The sequence below is a fragment of the Bufo gargarizans genome, chromosome 6 (assembly GCF_014858855.1).
Source record: "Bufo gargarizans isolate SCDJY-AF-19 chromosome 6, ASM1485885v1, whole genome shotgun sequence".
In the NCBI taxonomy this organism is placed as follows: domain Eukaryota; kingdom Metazoa; phylum Chordata; class Amphibia; order Anura; family Bufonidae; genus Bufo; species Bufo gargarizans.
The window spans coordinates 15,598,386-15,616,484 of NC_058085.1; the positions used below are offsets into that span (position 1 = coordinate 15,598,386).

An 18,099-nucleotide genomic window follows, 5' to 3' on the forward strand; every position below is an offset into this window, starting at 1 on the left:
CGTGTGTGGGGATTGCTATGCGTGTATACTCCCCTGGCTATTACTCCTAGCTCTTGTAAGAGCTGTTCCTGGTTCCTGTGGTGGTATCGGTGTCAAGTGGAGTGCTTGGAGTCCTCGGGAGGCACTGGGAGCATCCATCAACGGAGGTACGCAGTTGGGGTGCCAAGAGATCCTTTACAACGTGTAATCCCAGACGTGCAGGATATCAGAGACTTTTTTCACCCCAGTAACCAAAAAGCCGTATTTCTGTCCTAAATGTGACAGTCACTTATGCATGTGTAATCCCAGATATGCAGTATATTAGAGGGTTTTTCACCCCAGTAACCAAAAAGCCGTATTTCTGGCCTAAATGTGACAGTCACTTATGCTTGTCTAATCCCAGATGTGCACTATATTTAACAGATGTATTTTTTTAACCCCAGTAAGCAAAAAGCTGTATTTCTGGACTTGCAGACATGCAGATAGCCTGTGCTGGTGCACTACTGTTGCATAAAATGGCTGCCGATTATGTATTGATATTGACTAACTGAAGAAAAAAATAGTTAGTTTTCAGCAGTAGTTGGCTCAGGGCAGGCTTTCAAAAAGCACCAAGAAAGTGCCGAACCCGAACTTTTACGTAAATGTTCGGGTTCGGGTCCAGGTGCCGAAAAACCTAAGGTTCGGTACGAACCCGAACTTTACAGTTTGGGTTCGCACAACTCCATTTAAGAATCCTACATTGCCAGGTCTTGTAAAAAGCCTCCAAACACAGAAGACATGACTGCAGCAAACACCTTCTGGTTATTACCTACAAACCTAAACAGTCCCAACACTTTATGAACAGGAGCATTTGTCATTTCACTCCAGAGCGTTTACCACCCGCCGCCACCAGCATCATATGCCGTTCACAAGGACTCATTGGCGTTAAACAGAAAAGAACGCACACCTCATACAGCATTCACAGCAGTAGACATTTCAAGGAGAGGAAAAATTATTATATTTGAACACAAACGCATTTCAAACAGTTATATCTTTTAGGCCCAAAAAAATATAAGCTCCAGTCTTCCAAACGAAGAAGAAACATTGGTGCGTTACTTGCTCCCACTGCTCTCTGCACATGCAGTATGGCCACTGGATCGAGAGACACATCTCCAACTTACCTACCCCCACACTAAGCCATACTATCTACATGTATGGACTTTGATTCATTGTTCGAGCTCAAGCCCCCAATGAACCCAGTAGCCACCATTAGGAGAACCCCAGCCTATAGCAGAGTTCGAGCCATGAGAATTACTACCTGTGCCAAAACTCTGTGGCCGGTCTCTTGGCTGATTCCCTTGCCACTGATTGATACCTTGTGGACCAGGCTGATTCTGCTGACTAGCAAGCATACCCATCATCCCCGAGCTGCTCTGTACGGCCGCCTGCACACATCTTCCCTGCATTGGGGACCGCAATTGCTGTTCCCAATGCACGGGCATCCACACAGCGGGCTGGACCACCAAACAATATGCCGGGTTCATAAGGCCTAAGGATGCCGGAGCAGCAGCCATCATTGTAGGGTAAATGCTGAATGGCCCAAAGTTCATGCCACCACCATCCCCCATGTCATTAGGCTGGTTGTGCGCAAGGCCTCCATTGTTTGGCCTGTTAATAGGATATCCCCAATTCCCAAAGATGGGTCCTGGGAATCTGCCTCCGCTCTCCAAAGGGCTCTTTCTATAGTGTTTAGCTGCAGATACGTGAACACTGAATCCTTTGATAATCACATCTTCTCCACACAAAGACTCCGCAACCTTGGGAAAAAAATAAAGACATTCAGTCACCGAGGTGACATCTACAAATCCAATTCTAGCACCAATGACTGGGAAAAACATTGGAATTACCGGGCTTCTAAACAACGGCACATTGGTTAACCCTTTCAGCACCGGGCCACTTTCCACCTTAAATCCCAGGCAGATTTTTGCAAATCTGACATGTGTCACTTTGTGTGGTAATAACTTTAGAACACTATTACTTATACAAGCCATTCAGAGAACGTTTTCTCGTGACACATTGTACTTCATGACAGTGGGAAATTTGAGTCGATATATTTCACCTTTATTTATACAATTATCCCAAATTTTCAAAAAATATTGAAAAATTGGCTCTTTTCTAATTAGAATTTCTCTACTTTTAAGACATCTAGTAATGCCTCATAAAATGGTTACCAACCAACATTCCCCATATGTCGGCTTTGTGTTGGCATCATTTTGTAAATGTTCCTTTTATTTTTAGGACATTAGAAGACTTTCAACAAAGTTTCCAAAACCATTTTTTAAGCACCAATTCAGTTATAAAGTGATTTTGAGGGGCTTACGTAATGGAAACCCCCCATAAATGACCCCATTTTAGAAACTACACCCCTCAAATTATTCAAAACTGATGTTACAACCTTTGTTAACCCTTGAGGTATTCCACAAGAATTAAAGAAAAATGGAGGTGAAATTTCTAAATTTCTCTTTTTTGGTAGATTTTTTATATTAATACATTTTTGCTTGCAACACAGCAAGGGTTAACAGCAAAATAAACATTTTGGAGGCAGATTTCACAAGATTGGTTATTAGGCACCATTTTGTATTTGAAGAGACCCTGACATACCCCTACAGTGGAAACCCTCAAACAGTGACCCCATTTTGGAAACTACACCCCTTAAAGATTATGTTACGGATGGTATTGAGCACTTTGACCCCCTAAGCGTTTTACAGAATTTGGAAACACTTCGCTGTAAAAATGAAGTTTTGTTTCTTCCAATAAAATGTTGCTTTAGCCCCAAATTTTTATTTTTCACAAGGGGTAACAGGAGAAAAAGCATCAACTAATTTGTTACCCATTTTCTCCTGAATCGGTAACGCCCCATATGTGGTGATAAACTGCTGTGGGGGCTCATGGCAGGACTCAGAACAGAAGGAGCGCCATATGGCTTTTGCAGCGCAGATTTTGATGGATTGGTTTACGGGTGCCATTGGTTTTTATTGTCTTACGTGGGGGCTCATTTTTTGCGGGATGATGTAACCGTTTGATTGGTACCATTTTGGTTGCTTGGTATTAAACTTTGTGAGGCAAGGTGAAAAAACATGGCTGTTTTGGCATAGTTTGGCCACGCCGCAGGATAACACGGTCAGCGCTGACCGAGGCAGTGCAAGGGTTCATGCGCTGGCATCAGCGTTTTCACCGATGCTGGCTCATACAGCAGAGGTCCGACTATCAGTGACTGCCGGACCACTGCGGCTGATCGGACGGGAGCATCTCCTGCGCCCGCACAGAGCACCGTAGCTGTATGGTGCTGGGATTTGTGACCCTGATACCAGCGCCGTACAGGTACAGTGCTGGTGTCCTACGGGTTAAAGGGCTTGTCCAGGTTCAGGGCTGAAGCCGGATATAAGCTCCCCTTCACTCCATTACCATGTAGGAGTGCAGCATTTCCTTGCTCCGATGCTCCACTTGTGCAGGGCACGGTCTGTTTTACTGCCGGTGACAGATCAGGCTTCACATCAGTATGCTAGGCAGAGACTTCCACCTAGCAGTGAGCCTGGTGACGTCACCAACACAAATGGGTAGTGTATAGCAGTGTTCTGGGCATCAGTGGTACTGCCTCTAAAACCACCCAGAACAGCTATCTACACGGCCCATTTGTGCCAGTGACATCACCGGGTTCCCTGCTAGGCACAAGTCTCTGCCTAGCATACTGATGTGAAGCTCGGTACGTCACCAGCTGACAACAAGCTACACGATGCAAGGAAAGGGGAGCTTCTATCAGGTTCAGCTTTGGACGCAGCCACTCCTTTAATGACTTGTATTAGGAATGTAAGTGAGTGCTCTCATCTGGGGATTAAGGGCATAAACTCTTGGACCCACTACTATCTTGAGAACGGGGCCCTACCTTACCCTGAGAGGAGGCTGTGCACGCATGGATCTCCAGTCACTTCTATGGAAGTTTCAAAAATAGCCAAGCATGGGTCCCCTTTTCAAGATTGTTGTGCTGGTCCCACTTCTGAGACCTGCCTCCATCAGACATTTAGGACATACCAGTGGATGTGCCACAAGTATAGATGGGACAACCCCTTTAAATCCAGACAGCCACATGCCAAAAAGGGGAAAGCTAAGAAAACTGGTGGTCCGTCATATCCACAACTGTCAGTGTGAGCACTTTTCAGAACCTACCCAATGCTCAGGCAAGAACTGGATCCATTAGTATTTTCTCCATAGATGTGCTATGGAAGGTCTGATCTGTGGAAGCCAGAGCTATATTGCCCACATACAGGGGGATATGTTTATGTGCTTATATAATAGGAAATGATACAATCCTCTAATATGCATGTATATAAAATTCTGCATACATACCGCTCATATCAGACAGCTGACCCTATATGAAGAAGAATGGTACAGCCCATGTATCAGTCCTGTGTAATGTATCCATGGCCGTCATGCCACACCCTTCACCATACAATGTATGACATTACTGACGCCATGTTTAGTCCTAACCAGCCCTCCTACGGATGCATTTTACAGGACTACAATGGACTGTGACAAAGGCACGGATATAAAAAGGTCCATGAACAGAATTTTAAATAGATGTATATTAGAAAATTGCTCCATAAAACAGGAATATCTGGTTAGGAGGAAGTGAGCGCTTGCACTCAGCCCCCCAGACATCACTGCTTAGTTCTGCAGAAGATTTCATCTACTTAAAGGGAGTGCCCCAAGTCTTCCACAGCCCTGACTCTGCATTCACTCTCCATGAGAGCCTCTGAAGACTTAAAGGGAGTGCCCCAAGTCTTCCACAGCCCTGACTCTGCATTCACTCTCCATGGGAGCCTCTGAAGACTTAAAGGGAGTGCCCCAAGTCTTCCACAGCCCTGACTCTGCATTCACTCTCCATGGGAGCCTCTGAAGATCTAAAGGGAGTGCACCAAGTCTTCCACAACCCTGACTCTGCATTCACTCTCCATGGGAGCCTCTGAAGACTTAAAGGGAGTGCCCCAAGTCTTCCACAGCCCTGACTCTGCATTCACTCTCCATGGAAGCCTCTGAAGACTTAGAGGGAGTGCCCCAAGTCTTCCACAACCCTGACTCTGCATTCACTCTCCATGGGAGCATCTGAAGACTTAAAGGGAGTGCCCCAAGTCTTCCACAGCCCTGACTCAGCATTCACTCTCCATGGGAGCCTCTGAAGACTTAAAGGGAGTGCCCCAAGTCCTCCACAGCCTTGACTCTGCATTCACTCTCCATGGGAGCCTCTGAAGACTTAAAGGGAGTGCCCCAAGTCTTCCACAGCCCTGACTCTGCATTCACTCTCCATGGGAGCCTCTGAAGACTTAAAGGGAGTGCCCCAAGTCTTCCACAGCCCTGACTCTGCATTCACTCTCCATGGGAGCCTCTAAAGACTTAAAGGGAGTGCCCCAAGTCTTCCACAGCCCTGACTCTGCATTCACTCTCCATGGGAGCCTCTGAAGACTTAAAGGGAGTGCCCCAAGTCTTCCACAGCCCTGACTCTGCATTCACTCTCCATGGGAGCCTCTGAAGTCTTAAAGGGAGTGCCCCAAGTCTTCCACAGCCCTGACTCTGCATTCACTCTCCATGGGAGCCTCTGAAGACTACAGCAGGATTGGCAGGGTGTATGTGGGAAACTGGACCCCCCAGCAATCAGGTACTTCGTTATCCCTTATCCTGTGGGCAGGGGACAGCTTGAAAACTTGGCACAACCCCTTTAAAATGTATGAATGAACACGTTAAAAACCATTTACTCATGCAGAACAGATGACAGATACAATATATACCTGAGCTTCCACTTACCTGCTCATCGGCAAAGGTCACAAAGGCAAACGCTCTAAATGGCTTTGGGACAAACACATCCACAACCTCCCCGTACTGCGTGAAGAAATGGCGAAGCTCCTCCGCTGTCATATCCTCAGTGCACCGGCCAACATATACCTTATGGCTGCACACAGGTTCATCCGTGCTTTGCTGTAGAGAAGCCACAATGAGTGAGAGGCCTAGAAGTATGCATCCCAACGTTGTGACGAATAGTAATAAAGTGACATGGCAGCGTCACGTGAATGGGCACAGCAGAGCTTTTACCATTTCCAGAGTACCCTCCATATACAGCTAATAAGAGAATGCGTAAAAAAAGTTTAATTGCTGTCAGACCGCTCAGGCAAGATGGCTGCCTCCACAGTGCGGGTCGGAAGATAGAAGGAACAAAGTCTGCCATGAAACTAGATTAGAACCAAAGGACTTGTGTGTCACTGTCTGGTTTTAACGGGCAGTAAAGACTTCTGTGACATATCCCTTTAAAGAGGACCTTTCCTGGGTGTGTAGTAATTGAGATAAATATCTGTGCTGCCACCCTGCCTGGTTTTTAAAATAGCGCTCCTGCGCCCCGTTTTGGCCCCCCACAAATTCCGCGCTCAGTATGCTGATACGGAGCAATGAGGAGGAGACGGAGTCTCTCTGTGGACGTCTCCTTCTCCCTGGCGGTAGAGCTGTCCAATCGCAGCGCAGAGCGTCACAGCCAGAGAGAAGCAGACGCCCATAGAGAAAGATTCCGCCTCCTCCTCATTGCTCCGTATTGGAATACTGAGCGCGGAATTTGTGGGGGCCATAACGAGGCGCAGGAGTGCTATTTAAAAAAAAACAGACAGGGTGGCAGCATCAGGTACAGATTAGGCCTGCACGATATATCGCCAAAGCAATCGTTTTGGCGATAATCAACGATTGTGATATGGCGAGTTGGCCAACCCAAAAATGCTGTGATAACCTACAATGATACACGGTCGCCTACGATGCCGCACAGCGCGGTCGGCGGTTATATCAACAGAGGGAGGAGGGGCTGGGGGCCGGCATCTGGATTAGGAATGACAGTGGGGACCAGTGCAGTCCCTGTATCCTAATGCACCGGCCCTGCTCACGGTTGTATAATCTTATCTAACCTGCATTGTTAAGATATAATAATCATGTGTAATCCAGCTGTATTACTTACAACTAGGTTCTGTAGCAGGGAGGAGGCAGGACGGGAGGACGGGCGGGCGACGCGTCACTCACTACGTCATGCACCTGCGCCGCCCACTTTATGAATGAAGCAGGCAGCGTCCTCCCGTCCTCCCTCCTCCCTGCTACGGAACCTAGTTGTAAGTAATACAGCTGGATTACACATGATTATTATAACTTAACAATGCAGGTTAGATAAGATTATACCACAGTGAGCAGGGCCGGTACATTAGAATACAGGGACTGCACCGGTCCCCACTGTCATTCCTAATCCAGATGCCGGCCCCTAGCCCCTGTATTCTGGGTCATTCACACTGCAGGGACACTGTTATGGGGGGGATCTGTGGATGGCACAAAGCATAAGATGCTATAACAGTGCCATCAACAGATCACCCCATAGCAGTGTCATCCACAGATCCCCCCCATAGCAGTGTCATCCACAGATCCCCCCCATAACAGTGCCATACACAGAGCCCCCATAACAGTGCCAGCCAGAGATCCCCTCCATAGCAGTGTCATCCGCAGATCCCCCCCCATAGCAGTGTCATCCACAGATGCCCCATCACAGTGCCATCCAGAGATCCCCATAACAGTGCCATCCACAGATCCCCCCATAACAGTGCCATCTAGAGATCCCCCATAACAGTGCCATCCACAGACCCCCCATAACAGTGCCATCCACAGATCCCCCATAACAGTGCCATCCATAGATCCCCATAATAGTGTCATCCACAGATCTCCATAACAGTGTCATCCACAGATCCCCCATAACAGTGTCATTCACAGATCTCCTCGTAGACAGTTTCATTCAGAGTTCCCCCCATAACAGTGCCATCCAGAGATCCCCATAACAGTGCCATCCACAGATTCCCCCCTAACAGTGCCATATAGAGATCCCCCATAACAGTGCCATCCACAGACCCCCCATAATAGTGTCATCCACAGATCCCACATAACAGTGTCATTCAGAGATCCCCCATAACAATGCCATCCAGAGATCCCCATAACAGTGCCATCCACAGATTCCCCCCTAACAGTGCCATCCACAGACCCCCCATAATAGTGTCATCCACAACTCTCCTCCATAACAGTGCCATCCACAGATCCCCCATAACAGTGTAATGCACAGATCCCCCCATAACAGTGCCATCCAGAGATCCCCCATAATAGTGTCATGCACAGAGCCCCCATAACAGTGCCATCCACAGATCTCCCATAACAGTGCCATCCACAGATCTCCCATAACAGTGCCATCCACAGATCCCCATAATAGTGTCATCCACAGATCCCCCATAATAGTGTCATCCACAGATCCCCCATAACAGTGTCATCCACAGATCCCCCATAACAGTGTCATCCACAGATCCCCCATAACAGTGCCATCCACAGATCCCCCATAACAGTGCCATCCACAGATCCCCCATAATAGTGTCATCCACAGATCCCCCATAACAGTGTCATCCACAGATCCCCCATAACAGTGTCATCCACAGATCCCCCATAATAGTGTCATCCACAGATCCCCCCATAACAGTGTCATCCATAGATCCCCCATAACAGTGTCATCCACAGAGCCCCCATAACAGTGCCATCCACAGACCCCCCATAATAGTGCCATCCACAGATCCCCATAATAGTGTCATCCACAGACCAATATTAGTTCAAAACCCACCAAAAGCACACCTTTTTCTAAATATAATTTTTCTTATTTTCCTACTCAAAAACCTAGGTGCGTCTTATGGGCAGGTGCGTCTTATAGGGTGATAAATCCGGTATATTCCCTTATATTGCTGCTGCTGACTATGGTGTTCTGTAAAACGTTCCTGTTTGTTCGGTGTTTGGAATGATCACATGTTCTTCTCTCTGTTCTATCGGATTTCTCCGTTCTGTGCAGCGCTAGTAAGAAATGGGAAGTTCTGTATTTCGCACTTTTGCGGTAATGAAATATGTTATTCCCTTTAGTAAGAGATGTTTTAGTGTGTAAAGCGCTGTGCGTTTCAGGTCTGGAGTTGGGCATAACTGCATTTCAGCATTACCAGTAATGTGTGTGTGATTGTACCTAGAAAATCCAAGCAAATAGACCTCTAGCGCAATTCCCTTAAAATATCGCGTATCGTTATCGCAATTTCTAGGGCCCTAATCGCAATCGCACAAAATTCCCATTTCGTGCAGCCCTAGTCAGATATTTATCTCAGTTACTACAAACCCAGGAAAGGTCCTCGTTACAAGATAGCCGCTTTCTACAGATCCGATCCAAAGCCATTTACATCAATCTTCCCATAAGAACCGCTACAGCCATCAAATGCATAATGCCATACACGTCCCGCATTATGTTCCAGGGATTGTATAGAGTGGGCTGCAGTGCCGAGCCCACCCCATATGCAGACGTGACGGCTATATAATAAAGCAGGCACCTGGCCACATTGAGCCCCACGGTACAGCTGTAGTTCTCAAGGAGCCCCACAGGTGGCAGCGCTCCATAACAAATATAGCAGATCTCCCGAACCCTGCAGAGCAAGGAACAGGCGATCTGAAGATCACAGAGTATTTTACACTAAAGTTATCCCTCTTTCCCCATAATGAATTCGCCTTTCACATTCACGTTTTGGCTTCTGTCTGCGAGATCCGTTCAGGGCTCAGCGTCCAAAACGGATCAGTTTGCATTCTAATGTATTCTGAATGGAAAAGGATCCACTGAGAATGCATCAGTTCAGTCTCCGTTCCGCTCTGGAGGCCGCAGCGTCTTGTGTCCGTCTGATGAACTGAGCCAAACGTCCTGGCGCACAATGTAAGTCAATGGGACGGATCCGTTTTCACTGACACAATCGGGCACAATAGAAAACGGATCCGTCCTCCATTGACTTACATTGTGTGCCAGGACGGATCCGTTTTCACTGACACAATCTGGCACAATAGAAAACGGATCCGTCCTCCATTGACTTACATTGTGTGCCAGGACGGATCCGTTTTCACTGACACAATCGGGCACAATAGAAAACGGATCCGTCCTCCAGTGACTTACATTGTGTGCCAGGACGGATCCGTCCTCACTGACACAATCGGGCACAATAGAAAACGGATCCGTCCTCCAGTGACTTACATTGTGTGCCAGGACGGATCCGTTTTCACTAACACAATCGGGCACAATAGAAAACGGATCCGTCCTCCATTGACTTACATTGTGCGCCAGGACGGATCCGTTTTCACTGACACAGTCGGGCACAATAGAAAACGGATCCGTCCTCCATTCACTTACATTGTGTGCCAGGACAGATCCGTTTTCACTGACACAATCTGGCACAATAGAAAACGGATCCGTCCTCCATTGACTTACATTGTGCGCCCGGACAGATCCGTTTTCACTGACACAGTCTGACACAATAGAAAACGGACCCGTCCTCCAGTGACTTACATTGTGTGCCAGGACGGATCCGTTTTCACTGACAGTCTGGCACAATAGAAAACGGATCCGTCCTCCATTGACTTACATTGTGCGCCAGGACGGATCCGTTTTCACTGACAGTCTGGCACAATAGAAAACGGATCCGTCCTCCATTGACTTACATTGTGCGCCAGAACGGATCCGTTTTCACTGACACAATCGGCCACAATAGAAAACGGATCCGTCCTCCAGTGACTTACATTGTGTGCCAGGACGGATCCGTTTTCACTGACACAATCGGCCACAATAGAAAACGGATCCGTCCTCCATTGACTTACATTGTGTGCCAGGACGGATCCGTTTTCACTGACACAATCGGGCACAATAGAAAACGGATCCGTCCTCCATTGACTTACATTGTGTGCCAGGACGGATCCGTTTTCACTGACACAATCGGGCACAATAGAAAACGGATCTGTCCTCCATTGACCTACATTGTGCGCCAGGACGGATCCGTTTTCACTGACACAGTCTGGCACAATAGAAAACGGATCCGTCCTCCATTGACTTACATTGTGTGCCAGGGCGGATCCGTTTTCACTGACACAGTCTGGCACAATAGAAAACGGATCCGTCCTCCATTGACTTACATTGTGTGCCAGGGCGGATCCGTTTTCACTGACACAGTCTGGCACAATAGAAAACGGATCCGTCCTCCATTGACTTACATTGTGTGCCAGGACGGATCCGTTTTCACTGACACAATCGGGCACAATAGAAAACGGATCCGTCCTCCAGTGACTTACATTGTGTGCCAGGACGGATTTGTTTTCACTGACACAATCGGGCACAATAGAAAACGGATCCGTCCTCCATTGACTTACATTGTGTGCCAGGACGGATCCGTTTTCACTGACACAATCGGGCACAATAGAAAACGGATCCGTCCCCAGTGACTTACATTGTGTGCCAGGACGGATCCGTTTTCACTGACACAATCTGGCACAATAGAAAACGGATCCGTCCTCCATTGACTTACATCGTGTGCCAGGACGGATCCGTTTTCACTGACACAGTCTGGCACAATAGAAAACGGATCCGTCCTCCATTGACTTACATTGTGTGCCAGGACGGATCCGTTTTCACTGACACAATCGGGCACAATAGAAAACGGATCCGTCCTCCAGTGACTTACATTGTGTGCCAGGACGGATCCGTTTTCACTGACACAGTCTGGCACAATAGAAAACGGATCCGTCCTCCAGTGACTTACATTGTGTGCCAGGACGGATTTGTTTTCACTGACACAATCGGGCACAATAGAAAACGGATCCGTCCTCCATTGACTTACATTGTGTGCCAGGACGGATCCGTTTTCACTGACACAGTCTGGCACAATAGAAAACGGATCCGTCCTCCAGTGACTTACATTGTGTGCCAGGACGGATCCGTTTTCACTGACACAATCTGGCACAATAGAAAACGGATCCGTCCTCCATTGACTTACATTGTGCGCCAGGACGGATCCGTTTTCACTGACACAGTCTGGCACAATAGAAAACGGATCCGTCCTCCATTGACTTACATTGTGTGCCAGGACGGATCCGTTTTCACTGACACAGTCGGGCACAATAGAAAACGGATCCGTCCTCCATTGACTTACATCGTGTGCCAGGACGGATCCGTTTTCACTGACACAATCTGGCACAATAGAAAACGGATCCGTCCTCCATTGACTTACATTGTGCGCCAGGACGGATCCGTTTTCACTGACACAATCTGGCACAATAGAAAACGGATCCGTCCTCCAGTGACTTACATCGTGTGCCAGGGCGGATCCGTTTTCACTGACACAGTCTGGCACAATAGAAAACGGATCCGTCCTCCATTCACTTACATTGTGCGCCAGGACGGATCCGTTTTCACTGACACAATCTGGCACAATAGAAAACGGATCCGTCCTCCATTCACTTACATTGTGTGCCAGGACGGATCCGTTTTCACTGACACAATCTGGCACAATAGAAAACGGATCCGTCCTCCATTGACTTACATTGTGTGCCAGGACGTATCCGTCCTCACTGACACAATCTGGCACAATAGAAAACGGATCCGTCCTCCAGTGACTTACATTGTGTGCCAGGACGGATCCGTTTTCACTGACACAATCTGGCACAATAGAAAACGGATCCGTCCTCCAGTGACTTACATTGTGTGCCAGGACGGATCCGTTTTCACTGACACAGTCTGGCACAATAGAAAACGGATCCGTCCTCCATTGACTTACATTGTGTGCCAGGACGGATCCGTTTTCACTGACACAGTCTGGCACAATAGAAAACGGATCCGTCCTCCATTGACTCCATTGTTAAAGTAATATAAATGGATCCGTGCAGATGGTTGTATTATCTGAATGGAACCGTCCATGATGGATCCGCACAAAACGCGAGTGTGAAAGTCGCCTTATATGCATAGCCACGCATCAAAATACAGAGGGGGGGACAAAGTCTGTAGTCTGTAACATGGGGATGGGGCCAGGGCCGGCCGGGGGGATGATGTGCCATGGGGGGGGCGGGACTGAAATGTGACACAATAGGGGGTAATGATGTGATCATGATGTGGCACGAAGGTGGTGATGTGACATGGTTTGGAGGGGGAGAAATGTGACATAGATAGAGGGGGAGAAATGTGACATAGATAGAGGGGGAGAAATGTGACATAGATGGAGGGGGAGAAATGTGACATAGATGGAGGGGGAGAAATGTGACATAGATAGAGGGGGAGAAATGTGACATAGATAGAGGGGGAGAAATGTGACATGGAGGGCTGATGTGACATAGGTGATTTGACATGGTGGGGGAAAAATGTGACATTGAGGCCTTGAGGGGGAGAAATGTGACATTGAGGGGGTGAAATGTGACAATTTGTGACATGGAGGGGGAGAAATGTGACATGGGGGGAGAAATGTGACATGGGGGGCTGATGGCTTACATGGGGGCATGATGGCTTACAATGGTGTTCAAGACGGATCCATCTTGGCCATGTTAGGCCTCTTTCACACTTGCGTTGTCCGGATCCGGCGTGTACTCCACTTGCCGGAATTACACGCCGGATCCGGAAAAACGCAAGTGTACTGAAAGCATTTGAAGACGGATCCGTCTTCAAAATGCTTTCAGTGTTACTATGGCACCCAGGACGCTATTAAAGTCCTGGTTGCCATAGTAGTAGTGGGGAGCGGGGGAGCGGTATACTTACAGTCCGTGCGGCTCCCGGGGCGCTCCAGAATGACGTCAGAGCGCCCCATGCGCATGGATCATGTGATCCATGCGATCACGTCATCCATGCGCCTGGGGCGCCCTGACGTCACTCTGGAGCGCCCCGGGAGCCACACGGACGGTAAGTATGCTGCTCCCCGCTCCCCCGCTCCCCACTACACTTTACCATGGCTGCCAGGACTTTAGCGTCCCGGCAGCCATGGTAACCATTGAGAAAAAGCTAAACGTCGCATCCGGCAATGCGCCGAAACGACGTTTAGCTTAAGGCCGGATCCGGATCAATGCCTTTCAATGGGCATTCATTCCGGATCCGGCCTTGCGGCAAGTGTTCCGGATTTTTGGCCGGAGCAAAAAGCGCAGCATGCTGCGCTATTTGCTGCGGCCAAAAAACGTTCCGTTCCGGAACGGAAGACATCCTGATGCATCCTGAAGGACGGACTGTCCATTCAGAATGCATTAGGATAATCCTGATCAGTATTCTTCCGGCATAGAGCCCCGACGACGGAACTCTATGCCGGAAGACTATAACGCAGGTGTGAAAGAGCCCTAAAAGTAATATAAATGTATCCGTTCTGAACGGATGCAGATGGTTGTATTATCTGAATGGAACCGTCCATGATGGATCCGCACAAAACGCGGGTGTGAAAGTAGCCTTATATGCATAGCCACGCATCAAAATACAGATGCATTTATCCCACACTGAACACAAAAGAGAAATTCCAGACAGCCTGTGACGCTTTGCGATACTAGGAAATCACAAATGCGCCATATCAACATAGAAATATAGAAGCATAGAATGTGTCGGCAGATAAGAACCATGTGGCCCATCTAGTCTGCACAATATACTGAATACTATGGATAGCCCCCGGCCCTATCTTATTTCACAATCACAAAGACAAAAGAGCCTTCACTAAGAATCTTCTTTTTTGACTAAAGGAGTAATTCACAGAGCAGAGGTGCCATTATCACCACCTTGTGACAAACCTTTCCTGCCCATGCCAAGTTGAGTAGCCATCCATCTAGTTCTCTTATGACAGAACCTCATAAACCTGGTCTTTCTGCAGCCATAGTGTCTCCAATACCAGCAGGGGTCTCACACCTTTAGCCTGGGCAGCGAGCTTCAGAAGAAAAGGACAGATCCTTATCACACAGCTGGTTGGTACAGGAAGGAAGATGACCTGAAAGTCCCCTTCAATCCATAAGCTTCATATTTTTCCCATATTTTCCTAATATTTCATGGGTTATGGAAATGTGAAAGGAACCATCTTTTCAGAGATGGTTTTGGTTCTCCTAACCCACCTTCTAGGAAACCCGCGGACAAATCAGAGATTCCCGCTCTGAGATATAAAGGTTCTCAGGCACCCTGTATTATCTTTTAGTCGTATTTGTTATCAGATGATGTGTAAAATTGTACTGATTATCAATATCAACTATATTTCTTGATTGGACGTACGGGATATGGAGAAATGGGCAAAGCAAAGATGCTGCCAGGTTTTCTCCCTATGGGGCAAAGGACTGCCCCTGTTCCAATTACCCAAGGCTGGACCTGAACGTGTCATAACCACTGCCCGCTTCAGAGGAGGTAAAAACAGTGACACACTCAGGTCCTGCGTCCTTCTTCTACCATCTGACGTCGACTAACATCACGACCGCCCGCTGGACGCGGACGCACCCCGCCATCTTGGATTATTCCTTTCAAAGACTTTGCCTATTACTGGACACTACCACGGTAATTCTGAACTTACAGACATTCTATTCCCTTCCACCTCTTACCTATTTCTATCCAAACCAATCTGTTCACCGGCCGGTAGATTTATCTGTCAGCTTTAATATATATATTTTTGTGTGTAGTTTTAGAATAAAAACTAACGATTTCATCGTTCCAGTTTTGCCCTTGTTACTTGATGACCTGATCTATGCTAAGAGCTCTGTCCTCAGAAGACAGCCTACCAAATTGTGTTATTTTTATAAATTGTTAATGTACTAGCTAGGTTGCAAATAACCGTTTCGTCCCTTTAGGATTAGCTAGCCGGGGTCTCTTCGCCCCGATTCAATACGAGGAGTGGTGGCAGCAAATTAATTTGATTTCCAGCGTGAAATCAGTAATTTTATTTTTACCGATTGTACATCCAATCGTGATTGCATCCTGTCTGGGCCCACCAACCAATCTTAAACGTCTTCTGTGCTCACAGTGGATTCGCCTCCAGAAGTCTCTAGTGGAGACCTGTATGGCAACTGTGGCTTAGTACGACGGGATTGGCGGGTGGTCGTCACACAGCCGATTTGCAGTTTTTCCTCAGTCCACCTTGCAAAAAAATGGCCTGGTCGGTGACTAGCGGTGTGACTGACAGCTGCAGGTTGTGCATCCCAAACTCACAGCAGCCTAGGATCACTATGATGCTGCGAGTTCAGCTCACATGACCTGTAGTCAGGAAAGGCGATGGTCACAGGACACACGCAGCCACGTGGCGTGTTACCGCGGGGCAGCATTGCACTTTTTACACTGCAGGTTGTGTTAGTTTTTGGGGCATATATAATGTCCTAGTGGAGAAGGGTCTTCACTACCGACCACTTCATCATAACAGATGTGAACACATACACCAAAATCTGAACATGGCTTTACCGTGCAATTAGCCAGCCTACAACGGCACCATCTTCTATCTATCTTGTGACGCAGGGACATCACCTTCACTTGGGTTTCATATTCCGTAAACCTTATGAAGCCAAAACCTCTGGAACTGCCGGTGTGGGCATCTTTTTTAACCTGGCAAAACATTGAGAAAAAGCGTTAAGTGGCAAGAACCATGAAACCACAGCAGGCACTGGGGGACTTTAGCAACATCAATACCTGGGCTTTAATGAGTTCCCCGTAGGTGCTGAAGTAGTCCTTTAGATCCTGCTCTGTTGTTTCCCATGATAAGTTAAGCACAATGAGATCAGAGGTTTTTGTCGCACCTCGCTTGGTTTTTACAGCAGAAGATGCATCAGTTTCTGCAACATAAAAAATAAAATGTAAAATGAATTAGAAACCTTCCTTAAAACTAGAGGGAGCGGCGGCTGCTGCAGAGCCCAACCAGGAGACTGCTAGGACTGCCTCTCACCGCACAGGGCAGGGGGTCGGGAAGTCTCCAGGTTAGAATCCAACTCAGGACTAAATGTCCTCTCCACAATTGCATAGGTTTCCTCCCACAGTCCAAAGACTCTCTAATAAGGAACTTATACTAGGAATCGTTTTACAAAGCACAACATCCTTGTAAGTAGAGGTAATGTCCCCCCATGCCCCTCTGCTTCCTCTCACACGTCCACCTGGTCAATACACATCAGACAGCCCCTGTAATAGGACAGCAGGTAAGGGGTATGCTGCACAGTGGCATTTTCAGGTCAGCTGTAAAGTCGTACGGGCTTCTGTTGGAACACCTGACAAGATAGTTCCACTATGGCTCCACACAAATAAAAACTTCTCCTCACCTTTTGGGTACTTCACAAAATAGACCCAATTTCCCCAGCCAGTTTCTGGAGCGTAGAGAATGCCTTCTACAAGGCGGACGCTGCGGATACGATTCCCCGGAATCCTGTATCGGAGGCCGCAAGCACCAGGAAACTGGGCAGTTACGGTGGACAGCAGGACGGTGCCATCATCCTCGGATGGAATTCCCATTAGCTCCCCTTTCTCATCCTCGGCCACGCGGATATATTCCAGTTCCATGGCTGCAAACTAAGAGACAAAACAGTCACCACGGCACCTTCTCAAGTCCTCAAGAGAAGACATTCACAGCACACTCTGTCAGGCCATCCTATGGAGGGATGGCACACGGCTAGGACATGGTTCAGGGGCCAAGCAATATGCCATCACTTCATGGGACGGGTGCTTTAAAGTGTAACTGGCATTTTATCTTTGTAATGTATAGGGGCAGTGATACTGACCATTTCTGTAATCCACTTACTGAAATCGGACATTTCCATCAGAAAAATAGCTGTAAAGTGGCCCATTCTAACACAGTCAGTGTGAGCAAGTCTCCAATTGTGTAAACACAGAGGGCGTTGCTAACAGGGCCGGTGCTACCATAAGGCCGACCAAGCGGCTGCCTTAGAGCGCACCCTGCGGGCGGAAAAATGAACCTTAATTTTTTAATTTTTTTTATATCACTTACTTGTGAGTTACGCCGCCGGCCACCCGCCCCAGCCTGCGTGCATCGTGCGGCCCTGGCCCTCACTCACAGAGCGGCATGGGCCCAGAAACACGGTCACAGGGTCAATCCAGGGGGGCGAGTGGCGCAGCAGCAGCAGGGACTGGAGCTGACTGTGTCTGTGAGTCTGACGCACACACTGCCAGATTGCCGTAGCAGCAGGTGGGTAGGTGATCACTGATGAGCGCACTAGCGCCAGAGTGCACGGCATAAAGGTGTTTATTACACAAACAACAATCATAAATGG

The 18,099-nt window shown here is 47.9% G+C and overlaps 1 pseudogene; it reads right to left on the reverse strand.

The window, feature by feature from the left end:
- Window positions 1–1,184: 1,184 nt before the first annotated feature.
- LOC122940433 lies at window positions 1,185–17,371 on the reverse strand (annotated as a pseudogene).
- Window positions 17,372–18,099: the final 728 nt, after the last annotated feature.